Below are 13,292 nucleotides of genomic sequence, written 5' to 3' on the forward strand. Positions count from 1 at the left end.
GTCTCTTAAGCCAGTGCTGCTGGCTTCGAACCTGCGCGATCCTCCTGTCTCCGCCTCCCAAGCACGGGGATTACAAGCGTGCGCCACCATGCCTGGCTGCCTTTTGATTTTTTATTTTGAAATAGCCTCACTAAGTTACTGAAGCTGGCCTTAAACCCACGGTCCTACTGTCTCAGCCTCCCAAGTACTGGGGCTGCAGGAGCATTCTACCTCGGAGCTATATCCCCAGCCCTATCTTTGTTCTTTATTTTTGACACAGGGTCTCACTGAGATGCAAAGAGCCTCACTAACTAGCTGAAGCTGGCCTTGAACCTGTGATTCTCCTGTCTCAGCCTCCCAAATGCTGGGATTACAAACATGTGCCACTACACCTGGCTTTCGTCTCCTACAGATAAGATTTTCTTTGGCTCACTGCTCTGAGTACCTCCATCAGGCAGCTGAAGGATCTGGGTTCATGGACAGCCTCAGCTACTTAGTGAGGCCCTTTGCAACTCAGTGAGATCCTGTTTCAAAATAAAGAATAAAAAATAGAAGCCGGGCGTGGTGGCGCACACTTGTAATCCCAGCATTCGGGAGGCTGAGACCTGGAGGATTGTGGTTCGTGGACAGCCTCAGCTATTTAGTGAGGCCTTCTGCAATTAAGTGAGACCCGGTTTTAAGATAAAGAATAAAAAATAGGGCAGGGGGTGTAGCTCGGATGTCAAATGTCCCTGGGTTCCATCCCCAGACCCCCCCCAAAAAAAAATAAAAAAATAAAAAATAGGGCTGTGGTGTAGCTCAGAGGTAGAATGCCCCTGGGTTCCATTCACAGTACTACAAAAATAAAAAATGAAATTACATACACACACAAACACACACATAATAGGTCTGGGAGTATATTATCCTGGAGGTAGAAGGCTCCTGGGTTCCATCCCCAATACCACAAAAGTGAGGCCCTTCGCACTCAGGCCCTATTTCAAAATAAAGAATAAAATAGGGCTGGAGGGTGGAGCTGGGAGGTAGAACCCCCTCTGAGTTCCACTCCCAGTACTGCAAAAAAAAGTAAAAAAATAAAAAAACTAAAAGACCCTACAAAAACACCTTGTCAGGAATGGTTGCACATGCCTGTAGTCCCAGCTACACAGGAGGCTGAAATAGGAAAATCACTTGAGCCCAGAAGTTGGATACCAGCCTGGGCAATTTAATAAGATCCTTGTCTCAAAAATAAAGTGTGTGAGCCAGCCTTGGTGGCACACGCTTGTAATCCCAGCATTTGGGAGGCTGAGAGAATCAGGGGAGGATCGTAGTTTGCGGACAGCCTCAGCTACTTAGGCCCTTTGCAACCCAGTGAGACCTGTTTCAAAATAAAGAATAAGAAATAGGGCTGGGGGTGTAGCTCTAGAATGCCCCTGGGTTTCATCCCCAGTGCCACAAAATAAAGTTGTGTGTGTATGTGTGTGTGTGTGTGTGTGTGTATTGGTGGCAATTGAACCTAGAGGGGTTCTACCTTTGAGCTATACCCCCAGCCACAGTTTTGTTTTGTTTATTTGTTTTTTGAGGTACTGAGGATGAAACCTAGGGGCCTTCTACATAAGAGCTATACCTCCAGCCATATTTTTTATTCTATATTTTGAAACAAGGTCTCACTGAGTTCCAAAGAGCCTCACTAAGTAGCTGAGGCTGTCTGCCAATCGTAGTCCTCCAGTCTCAGCCTCCCGAATGCTAGGATTACAAGTGTGCACCACTGCACCCGGCTCTTATTTTTTATTTTCAAACTGAGTCTTGCTAGGTTGATAAGAGTCTCACTACTTGCTGAGGCTGTGCTCCAACCTGTGATCCTTTTGTCTCAGCCTCCCAAGTTCTCAATTTACAGGCCTGTGCCTCCATGTGTGATCACCTCTAGTCATTCTTAATTTTTTTTTTCTTTTTGTGGTACTGTGGTCTGAACTCAAGGACATTATACCTCTGAACTGTAACCCAGCCTTGTTTTGTAATTTTTAAATTTTATTTATTTTGTAATACTGGGGATTGAGCCCAGGGGCATTCTACCTCCAAGCTACACTCCCAGTCCTATTTTTTATTCTTTATTTTGAAACAGGGTGTCACTAAGGAGGACCTCACTAAGTACCTGAGGCTTGTCGTGAACCCAGATCCTCCTGTCCCAGCCTCCCAAATGCTGGGACTACAAGTATGTGCCACCATGCCTGGCCTATTTTTTATTCTTTATTTTGAACAGAGTCTCACTAAGTTGCAGAGGGCCTCACTAAGTAGCTAAAGCTGGCCACGAACCTGTGATCTTCCTGTCTCAGCTTCTCAAGTACTGGGATTACAAGCATGACCCACCAATTATGCTGAGCTGGCAAACTAAGATACTTTGTGCAATATCCCAAATTAAAAATACTGACATCTTACTTTTTTCTTTTCTCAGCACTGGGGAAGGAAACCAGGGTCATTGTACCCCTAAGTTATACCCTCAGCTCTATTTTTTTTTTTTCGGTATTAGGGCTGGAACCCAGGGACATTCTACCTCTAAGCAGCTAGAACTCCAGCCCTATATATATATATATTTTTTGGGGGGGGGGTCTGGGGATGGAACCCAGGGGCATTCAACTTCCAAGCCACAGCCCCTGCCCTATTTTTATTCTTTATTTTTTGAAATGGGGTCTCACTGAGTTGCAGAGGGCCTCACTCACTAAGTAGTTGAGGCTGTCTGCGAATCACAATCTTCCTCTCCTATCCTCCTGTATACTGATTACAAGCCTGTATTCTACCTCCCAGCTACACATTTTTATTCTTTATTTTGAAACAAGGTCTCACTAAGTTGCAGTGGGCCTCACTAAGTAGCTGGGGCTGGAGGGGAACTTGCGATCCATCCATCCTCCTGTCTCAGCCTCCCAAGTACTGGGGTTACAAGCATGTGCCACCATGTCCAGCCTTGAAGCCAGTTTCTGTTACAGATCTTTGCTCCTGCCAAGCTGCCAGAGCGAGTCCAAAGAATCAAATTGAGAAATGCTGTTCTTGGATAACTTCAAAGACATAATACCTAATTTTCACCCTGTTGTGTATGGGAGAGCAAATCATCTGAGTTTTAAATGGGGCAAATTATGACCAGCCTGACCTGTCACTGGCACGAAAACACCTGGCACAACTTGCTTTACTCTCAGACAGGGGCACTGCCCTTTCCCTCCCCTCAGCAGCAAGCTCGCTTCTAAAGCGCACTATTTTGAAAGTACGATGTGTACCTTTCAACATATGATTATTCAAAACAGGAGGGGAAACAGGTATGTTGGAGTAAGAATTCAGCTCACAATTAAGCCTGATTTATATAAAATCACAAGTTAGAGAGCCGGGCGTGATTTCGCAGGTTTGTAATCTCAGCATTTGGGAGGCTGAGACAGGAGGATCGTGGTTCGCGGACAGCCGCAGCTATTTAGTGAGGCCCTCTGCAACTTGGAGGTAGAATGCCCCTGGGTTCCATCCCAAGTACTGAAAAAAGAAAAAAAATCACAGGTTGGAAGGAGGAAAAAAAGCCGTCCTCCTCACTACTTGATAGAGGTAGATGCCAGCATCTATCTTTCGGTGGTGACCTTTTTTCTTTTCTTTTTTTTTTTTTTTTTTTTTTTTTTGCTGTACTGGGGATGGAACTGGAGCCCAGGGGCATTCCACCTCTGAGCTACACCCCCTGCCCTATTTTTTATTCTTTATTTTGAAACAGGGTCTCACTAGGTTGCAAAGGACCTTACTAAGTAGCTGAGGCTGTCCACGAACCATGCTCCTCCTGTCTTAGCCTCCCAAATGCTGGGATTACAAGGGTGCGCCACCACACCTGGCTAGGTGATGATCTTTTCTGCCTATTTTACCTTTATTTATTTCCTAACCCTGTACCCAGACCATCCCATTTGCCAACGAAACTGGATTTCTTGTTTTTTGTTTTGCAGTACTGGGTATAGAACCCAGGGCATTCTACCTCTGAGCTACACCCCCAGCCCTAATTTTTTTTTTAATTCTTTATTTCATAACAGTCTCACTGAGTTGCAAAAGAGCCTCACTAAGTAGTAGCTGAGGCTGTCGGAGAACCACGATCCTCCTGTCTCAGCCTCCCAAATGCTGGGATTACAAGCGTGCGCTGCCATGCCGCTTTGGTTTGGTTTTAGTGATGCTGCTTAGAGCTGGTGTGTTTTCATTATTGCAGGAGGGATCCAAATAGAAGCTTTTTTTTTGGGGGGGGAGGCCTGGGGATGGAACCCAAGGGCATTCAACCCCCGACCTTATAACCTCTGCCTATTTTTTATTCTTTATTTTTGAAACTGTCTCATTAAGTTGCAGAGGGCCTCACTAAGTAGCTGAGGCTGTCTGTGAATCGTGATTCTCCGGTCTCAGCCTCCCAAATACTGGGATTACAGGCGTGCACCACCATGCCCGGCTTATGTTATTTTTTTAACTAGGGATTGAACCCAGGGGCATTCTACCTCTAAACTACATTCCCAGCCCTTTTTATTTTTTAGTTTTTTTTTTTTACTTTTTGTGATACTGGGGAATTAAACCCAGGGGCATTCTACCCACAAGCTATACCTCTAGCCCAAATTTTTTATTTTTTACTTTGAAACAGGGTCTCATTAAGTTGTGGAGGGCCTAAGTCGCTGAGGCTAGCAGCGAACCTGGATTCTCCTGACTCAGCCTCCCAAGTACTGGGATTACAAGCTTGCACCCCCACACCGGGCTTTATTTTTTATTTTGAAACAGAGTCTTGCTAGGTTGATGAGAATCTAGTTAAATTGGTGAGGCTGGTCTTCTTGTCTCAGCCTCCCAAGTACTGGAGATTACATGCTAGGGTTGAAAAGGTTATTTTGAAGTTACCAGAAGACACTATTTGAGCTAGGCTTTAGATACAGTATCATATTTAATTCCCAAGTGATTATTTTTGGCAGCACTAGGAATGAACCAAGGAATACTCTACCACTGAAATACATCCCAGCCTGCTTGCTTGTTCTCTTGATCTTTGTACTGGGATTGAACCCAGAGGCATTCTACCTCTGAGATACACCCCCAGCAAATTGCTAAATTGCTGAGGCTGGCCATGAACCTGTGATCCTCCTGTCTCACCCTTCCAAGTACTAGGATTACAAGTCTGCACCACCACACCCAGCTCTTGTCATTGTTGTGGAAGGTCCTGGGGACTGAACCTAGAGGCATTCTTTGTAGTTCTTGGGATGAAACCCAGAGACACCTTTCTACCTCTGAGTTACCCCAGCCCTATTTTTCTTTTTCTTTTTTCTTTTTTGTGGTACTGAGGATGGAACCCAGACGCTTTTTACCTCCAGGATACACTCTCAGACTTATATTTTATTTGGAAACAGGATCTCACTAAGTTGCTGAGAGCCTCACTAAGCTGCTGAGGCTGGCTTTGAACCTGTGCGATCCTCCTGTCTCAGCCTCCCAAGTACCAGGATTACAAGTGTGTGTCTCCACATCTGGCTCTATTTTTTTTTTTTTTTAATTTGGAAACAGGGTCTCACTAGGTGCTGCTGAGAGCCTTGCTGAATTGTTTTGTCTGACTTTGAACCTATGATCCTCCTTGTCTCAGTCTCCCAAGTACTGGGTTTACAAGCATGCGGCACCAGGCCTGTTTTACTAAGGGATAGTCTACATCCAAGCTACATTCTCATCCATTATTATATATATATTTTGGAAACAGGGTCTCACTAGGTGGATTAGAGTCTCACCCTAGAGTCTCACTGTCCTTAAACCTGTGATCCAAGTACTGGGGTTACAGGCTTGTGCCACCATGCCTGCCTTATTTATAAATATTTTGTACTGAAGGTTGAACCCAGAAGTATTCTGCCTCTACCTCTGAGGTATACCCCGACCTATTTTATTAATTTACTTATTTTGGTGGTAGGGGTTGGGGGGGCGTTTATCTGTGAGTTATACCACCAGCCCTTTTTTTTTTTTTTTTTTTGCTGGTCTGGGGATGGAACCCAGGGGCATTCAACCTCCGAGCTACACCCCCTGCACTATTTTTATTCTTTATTTTGAAACAGGGTCTCACTGAGTTGCAGAGGGCCTCACTAAGTAGCTGAGGCTGGCCACGAACCACCATCCTCCAGTCTCAGCCTCCCGAATGCTGGGATTACAAGCCTGTGCCACACCACACCTGGCTCACTACCAGCTCTTTTTATTCTATATTATTAAACAGGATCTCGCTAAAATGCCAATGCTAGCTTTCAACCTGCCATCCTCCTATTTTAGCCTCCCAAATAATGGGATTATAGTGGTGAGCCACCAAACCAGGCTCTTTTTATTTATCGTTTGATTTGGTAAAAGAGTCTCCCTGGGTTGCTGAGAGTCTCGCTAAATGAATGAGGCTGGTCTTGAACCTGTGACCCTCCAGTTTATAATCCTAGTACTAGGATTACAGGCACGTGCCACCATGTCCGGCACAATCATTTTTATTGAATTAAAAACAGGTATGGCAATGTAAGGAGACGTGTTGCATTGAATCAAAGTCACACAGTAGATGGCAGGCCTGGGATGTAAACCCACCTATTTCCATGGCTGCCTCTAATTAATGACTACAAATACCAGCATTCCTTGCCTTGTCCCACTGCCCCGCAGCACCCTCTACGTTGCCCGGTCCTAGCGGCAGACCCAAAACCCAATCAGACGTCCCCGCTCCTGCTCGCCGACCAATGGGAAGGCTGTTGCTAACTTGACTGTCGTATTTTTAGCTTTTGGTGCTCGGGGACGTGAGTTGGGCAGAGTGTCAGCGCCTGGGTGGAACGGCCGGGTGGGGAGGCGGGGAGGGAGGAGAAAGGCGGGGGGCGTGTGTGACGCGCGAGCCCTTGCTGACGCACGCGGCAAGTAGTCCCCGGAGGTGCCGGGCTCGCGAGCCGGGGGAGGGGCCGCCCGCCGGCTCCCCGCCTCCCGCCCTCCGGCGGCCGGGCGCGTCTCCGCCGCAGCCCAGGAGCGCATCTAGATCCTAGCCGCTGCCCCTGCCTAGCCCGAAAGTGACCAGGAAAACAAAATGCAAACTGTCTGTACCAGGAAACTTTCCGGCCTCACCACCCCGCGTGCATTGAGGCTGCTGCGGGGCCAGAGCCGTCGGGAAGGAGAACAAGGAGCGGGGCCGAGACCTGGGGGCGGGCGACCTAAGGCGAGCGCCCCGCGGCCGGGCTGCGGGCCGGGTCCGCGGGCTCGCGCCCCAACACCGCCGGGCGGGCGGCCCCGCGCCCACGGGGCCCTCGGCGGTCGGCTCGGGGCCGCGCGGGATGGCCGCGTGCCCGGCCCCGACGCCCGCCCTGCTCCGGACGTTGCCGCTCGGAGGAGCCGGGCCGGGCGCAGCCCGAGACGTCCGCAGGCTCGCGCCCACGGCGGGCCGAGGGCCGGGGTGGCGGGGCGTTCCCGGCGGGGCTGCGGCCGGCGACGCCGCCCTCCCCCGCACCACCTGTCCCGGGCCGGGGGCCGCCGGCTGGGCCCCCGACCCCCGCCTCACCCCACGGGCCCGCGCCCCCGGGCTCGCACCCTGCTCGGGAGCACGAGTTCACAGTGGGCGGGGGCCTAAAGAAAGGAGACGGAGCGCGGCGCGGCCGGGGAGGGGCGGGGCGGCGGGGAGGGGCGGGGCGGCCGGGAGGGCGGGGCGGGCGCGGGCCGCCGGGCACCCACGGGTTAAGCGGCGGCGCCTGGAAGTAGTCCCGGCCGGCCGGCGCGGCGGAGGCCGCAGCGCGCAGGGGTGGGGAGCGGATCCCTGCGCAGGGTTGCTAAGGGTGAAACTTTTCATTGACTTTGCTCACTTCGGGCCGGGGCGCGGGAGGGAGCGGGTCGTCCGCGGCAGCAGGAGTGGCTGGGGACGCGGGGCCGAGGCAGGACCGGCCGCCCCGCGACGCGAGCGCCCTCGGCCCCCGCCGCCGCGCCGGCCTCCGGAGAGCCGAGAGGACCACCCCGAGGGGCGCAGCCCACCCTCCCTCGACGGCGGGAAGGACGCCCGGCGCCGGGGAGCGGCCTCCGCCCGCGCCCAGGACCCCCGCGAGCCAGCCGCCCGGCGCCGACACCGAGTGAGTGCGGGCCGTGGCGGGGACCCCACCTCTGCAGGCCGGCCCCCGCCCGCGCCGCCGCCCTCTCGCGCCCCGGCCCCGCTCGGCCACCCGAGAGCGCCGCTCGCCGGGGCCGGGCTCCCCTGGGTGGGTGCATCTCCTCCCTCCCCTCCTCCCCCGGCTCTCGCCCCGTTCCAGATCCTCGCTCGATTTTCCTGTTCCTCAAAGAAACATAACTCTCGCCACCATTAAATCAGAGGAAGGAAGGGGATCCAGGCTTTGTTTTTCTGCTTTTCCCGTGTGCGGAGAAGGGGGATGGCAATTATTAATAAGCCTCATCCCCGGCGCTGTAGAGCCCGAGGGACGGAGGTTGTCCAACCCCTTTTCGGAGATGGAACTGGTGAGTGGAGTCTGCCCTTGGGCCACCCAGCCACAGTTCATCATCTTGAGCTCTTTATCCTCTTGTGTGATTTAAGGGAAAACTGGTCAGAAAAAAGTACTGGTAGAGTCATGGAAGAGTGGGTTCTGCCCGGTTTCAGTAGGGTGCCTGGGAGGAAGGGCCCCACGCCTAAGCTCCTTCCACTCCTGTCCAGAGGATGGATGTGCCCTTGACCAGACTTCTGTCTGCGGAGGGACTGCCTGCGGGCCGGCCCTGTCCCCTGGAGCAACCAGAACCCCACAGGCTGGGCTTCAACTTGAGGACCTGCTCAGTAGGTTCGAGTGCCTGCTCAGTAATTAACCTACCTTTTTCCTTTTTCCTACACATTCTCTCCGGAAGTGGGTCCCTCATCTCCGATTTCCCAGCAGAAAACATCCCTATTGCTTTCCTGGGCCCCTGCCCCCATCCCTCTCTTAAGCACTGGGAAAAGGCAGCTTGTGTGGGAGGCAGGATTAGGGAGGTTTAACACCCTGTGGGGAGCTTCGCCGAGGATCTGGTAAGCTGGTCGAAGGGTAGGCCTTGCAGTGGGAGGAGACTCACACAGAATTTTAAGTATCTGAAGCTGTTCGGGTTTCAGATGGCTAGCTTTTTCTGCCCTGCCCGGGAACCTTTTCCCATTTCCGTCTCCCGGGTCAGACTTGGATGAGAAGTGGGGTGAGGCTGGGGCCCCGGTGGCCCGAGCCTTCTAATTGTCCAACTGGGTCCAATTCCTGCCTTTCCTTGACCGGCTGTGGGGTGGCTGGAGCCGAGCCTACTGGACATGAAGTGGAGAAGGCTCCTTTCTCCTCGCAGTTCTCCGTGCGTCCCTACAGCAACCCCAGACAGCGACTGCCCGGCCGGTGGGATTCAGATTCGGAGTCGGGAGTGGACGCGGAGGTGGGGACCCGAGGCCCCAGGCCTCGCTGCCCACACTGCTGCCCGAGCAGAGCCGGGAGGCTGCGGCGAGAGGCAGGGCCGCCGGCCGGGCGGCGAGCAGGCCTGGGTAGATTACACCGACGTCTCGGCGATGGGAGGGGCGCCGGCCCGCGCATGTGCGTCGGAAACTTTTCCCCCGAGCCCGACCCTCGGCCGGGTCCCCCCGCTGGACATGCGCGGTGGGGCGGGAGGGGGAGTGTGCCCGAAGTAGGTCACGCGCCCCCGGCCTGCCCAGGGCGCCCCCGGAGCGCGGGGCGGGGTGCGCTCCGCCCAGGTCCGCCCAGGTCCTGGAAGCCCGTCAACCCGCACCGCCCGACGGCGGCTCCTGCGGGACGGGCGGGGCAGGGCCTCGGTGCTGCAGGGCCCCGCCTGGCCCCGCGCCCTGTCCTTCCAGGCTGTCACACGCGCTGACCTGTGAAAATCGAGCCTCGGGCCCCCACTTCTCTCTTTGAATCGTGTAGTGCTCGACTGCAGGACCATTTGGATATTAAGGGTCTCTGGGAGCTGAATGTTTTCATAGGTTTGGGGCCCAGTGATTCCTTCACCACCATTCTCTTCTCTCTCGGTACTGGAGATTGAACCCAGGGGCTTTGACTTCCAGGCTACACCCCCCACCCTGAGCCGCCCTTTTTACTTTGAAACAAAGTCTCTGTGAGTTGCCGAGGGTCTTACTAAGTGGCCTCAAACCTGTCATCCTGTCTCATTCTAAGTGCTAGGATTGCAGAGGGCTCCACCACACTTGGTCCTTCTGTCTCTTAAAGCACAACCTCCTTTTTTTCTTAAAAAACCACACTTCTCAGGCATGGTGGCACTTACCTGTAATTCTAGCTACGAGCAAGGCTGAAGCAGGAGTTAGAGGCCAGCCTGGGCACCCAAGTGGGACTCTGTCTCAAAATAAAAAGGACTGGGGATGTAGCTCAGTGGTAGAGTGCTCGCTTAGCACGCGGGGGTCCTGGGCGCAATCTCAGTGGGGAAGGTACCTTACTTGCTTTCATCAGTTCTGTTTGGAATCTACATTGACCTCTGCACTATTTAAAACCAGTTGGAGCCGGGCCTGGGGAGCACGCTTGTATCTCAGTACTTGGGAGACTGAGACAGGAGGATCGCAGGTTCACAGCCAGCCTTAGCTACTTAGTGAGACCCTGTTTCAAAATAAGGAATAAAAATTGGGGCTGGGGGATAGCTTGGAGGTAGAATGGCCCTGGGTTCAACCCCCAGTACAGCAATAAGTAAATAAACAAATAAATACACAAGTGGGGGGAGCAGGGTGGCACACACACCTAATCCTAGTACTTGGAGGGCTGAGGAGGATCACAGGTTCAAAGCCAACCTCCACACAGCCAGTGAGACCTTGTTTCAAAAACAAAAAAAAAATTAAGATGTAGCTTGGAGGTAAAACCCACCTGGGTTCGGTCAGTCCCCAGTAACACACAGTAACACATACACACAACACAAGTCAACACAAGGGTTCTGAGTCCAGGCTTTGTGGCTGGAAGCAAACAGTAGAGGAGGAGAAGATTCTTTGTTGGGGGGGGTCTGGGGATGGCACCCAGGGGCATCTACCTCCGAGCTACACCCCCTGCCCTGTTTTTTATTCTTTATTTGAAAACAGGGCTAAGTTCCAGAAGGCCTCACTAAGTAGCTGAGGCTGTCTGTGACGCCATCCTCTGGTCTCAACTTCCCGAATGCTGGGATTACAAGTGTGCGCCAACATGCCTGGACCTTATTTTTACTTTGAATCAGGATCTTACCAGGTTCCTGAGGCTTTTTTTTTTTTTTTTTTTTTTTTGGTGGTACTGGGGTTCCTGGAAGCCCTTCTACCTCCGGGCTACACTCCCAGACCTATTTTTACATTTTTATTTGAAAACAGGGTCTCCTAAGCCAGCCTGCGCGGCTGGCTTCGAACCTGCGCGATCCTCCTGTCTCTGCCTCCGAAGCACGGGGATTACAAGCGTGCGCCACCACGCCTGGCTTCCTGAGGCTCTTGAACCTGTCATCCTCCTGTCTCAGCCTCTCAAGGGATAAGGTTCCTAGTGAAATTGAACAGAATTTACATTTGCAACTTTTTATTTGGAAGCAGGGTCTCACTAAGTTGCTGAGAGCCTCACTAAGTAGCTGAGGCTGGCTTCGAACCTGTGCGATCCTCCTGTCTCAGCCTCCCAAGTGCTGAGGTTACAAGCGTGTGCCACCACACCCAGTTCATTTGCAACTTTTTAATACAGTGGCTAAAAGGGAGATTTTGCTGGTGTTAAACACTTCCGTCCTCTGCCCCCTTTCCTGCCTTTGTGGCCTTCAGACCTCAAGAGTACTCTGTTGCTGCTTAACAAACCTACATGCTCCTTTTATTGAAGGGTAGTTATTTCCAAGCTTTCTAATCTTACCACACTTCCATAAATATTTTATATATATGCTCTAGAATTTGTCCATAGCTTTCTAAAAAAATGAACAAACTCATCCGAATGGTCACTCCTATCTTTAGCTGAAGACAGGACAGCGCCAGTGCTTTAATCCTGTGCTCCGTAAGCTTCTTGAAGTCAAAATTAGAGCGTGAGCTGATAGAGCAGAAAATCTCATTCTGGTCATCAGGCATTTTTAAGACTCCACCCCACAGCCATCTGCCCCAGCCTGTTCTCCAGTTAAAGAGGCGAGGGTGGCATTGGATGCTTCCTTATTTGCACAGCGGCATCGCTGAGGTATAAATCGGTGTGCGGCCATAGTTGCTTATGCTGCAGAAAATGGTTCACTAGTCAGGGCTGATGACAGTGGTTCTATTGTATTTTGGGGTGGGAGGCTTATTTCCCAATGACTTTGGCCTGCATTTAAAAACGCTCCCCTTTTGAGGCTAAACTGTATGGGGGCTGTTAAGCTGGAAGGCAGTTCAAGTTTGAGGAGGCCTAGGACAGCGCAGAAGCCCTTGTTCTGGGTGGAGGGTTATGAGGCCGTGGAAGCAGTGAGGTGTTGACTTCAAGTCCGTTTTACTTTCAGACTCTCTGAGCCCAGACTGGTGTCATCGGCCACGAGTACTTGGGAGGCAGAGACAGGAGGATCCCAGGTTTACAGCCAGCCTTGGCTACTTAGGCCCTCTGCAACTTACTGAGACCATTTCAAAATAAAAGAAAAAAATAAGGCTGGGGATGTGGCTCAGAGGTAGAGTGCCCCTGAGTTCCATTCCCAGTACCATACCACCATCACCAACACACACACACACACACATTCCTCTTTGAACAATGTCTTCAACTCTAGGCCTATTCAACTTTTTAGTCTCTCCCATGTTGGAAACCTCTAGTGGACCACTGTAATCCTTTCACATCTTAAGCTGGGTGTGGTGGTATGCACCTGTGGTCCCAGCAACTCAAGAGGCTGAGACAGAAGGATCGCTCGAGCCTAGGAGTTCTTTTGTGGTTGTGTGGCAGTACTGGGGATTGAGTCCAGGGACATTCTACCTCCGAGCTATACCCCCAGCCCAAATTTTTATTTGTGTGTGTGTGTGTGTGTGTGTTTTCCTGGGAATGGAACCCAGGGGCTTCTACCTCCGGGCTTACACCCCTGACCTATTTTATATTTTATTTTGAAACAGGGTCTCACTAAGTAGCTGAGGCTGGCTTCGAACCTCTTCAACCCTCCTGTCTCAGCCTCCCAAGTATTGGGATTACATGCGTGCGCCACCATGCCTGGCTTTTATTTTTTATTTTGAAACAGAGTCTCACTGAGTTGCAAAGGGCCTCACTAAGAAGCTGAGGCTGTCCACAAACCGTGATCCTCCTAACTCAGCCTCCCATTTATTGATTGATTGATTGATTGATTGCCGTACTGTGAATGGAACCCAGGGGCATTCTACCTCCCAGCTATACCGTCAACCCTATTTTTTATTCTTTATTTTGAAACAGGGTCTCACTGAGTTACAAAGGCCTCACTAAATAGTAGCTAAG

Source organism: Muscardinus avellanarius (genome assembly GCF_963383645.1).
Source record: "Muscardinus avellanarius genome assembly, chromosome: 11".
NCBI lineage: Eukaryota > Metazoa > Chordata > Mammalia > Rodentia > Gliridae > Muscardinus > Muscardinus avellanarius.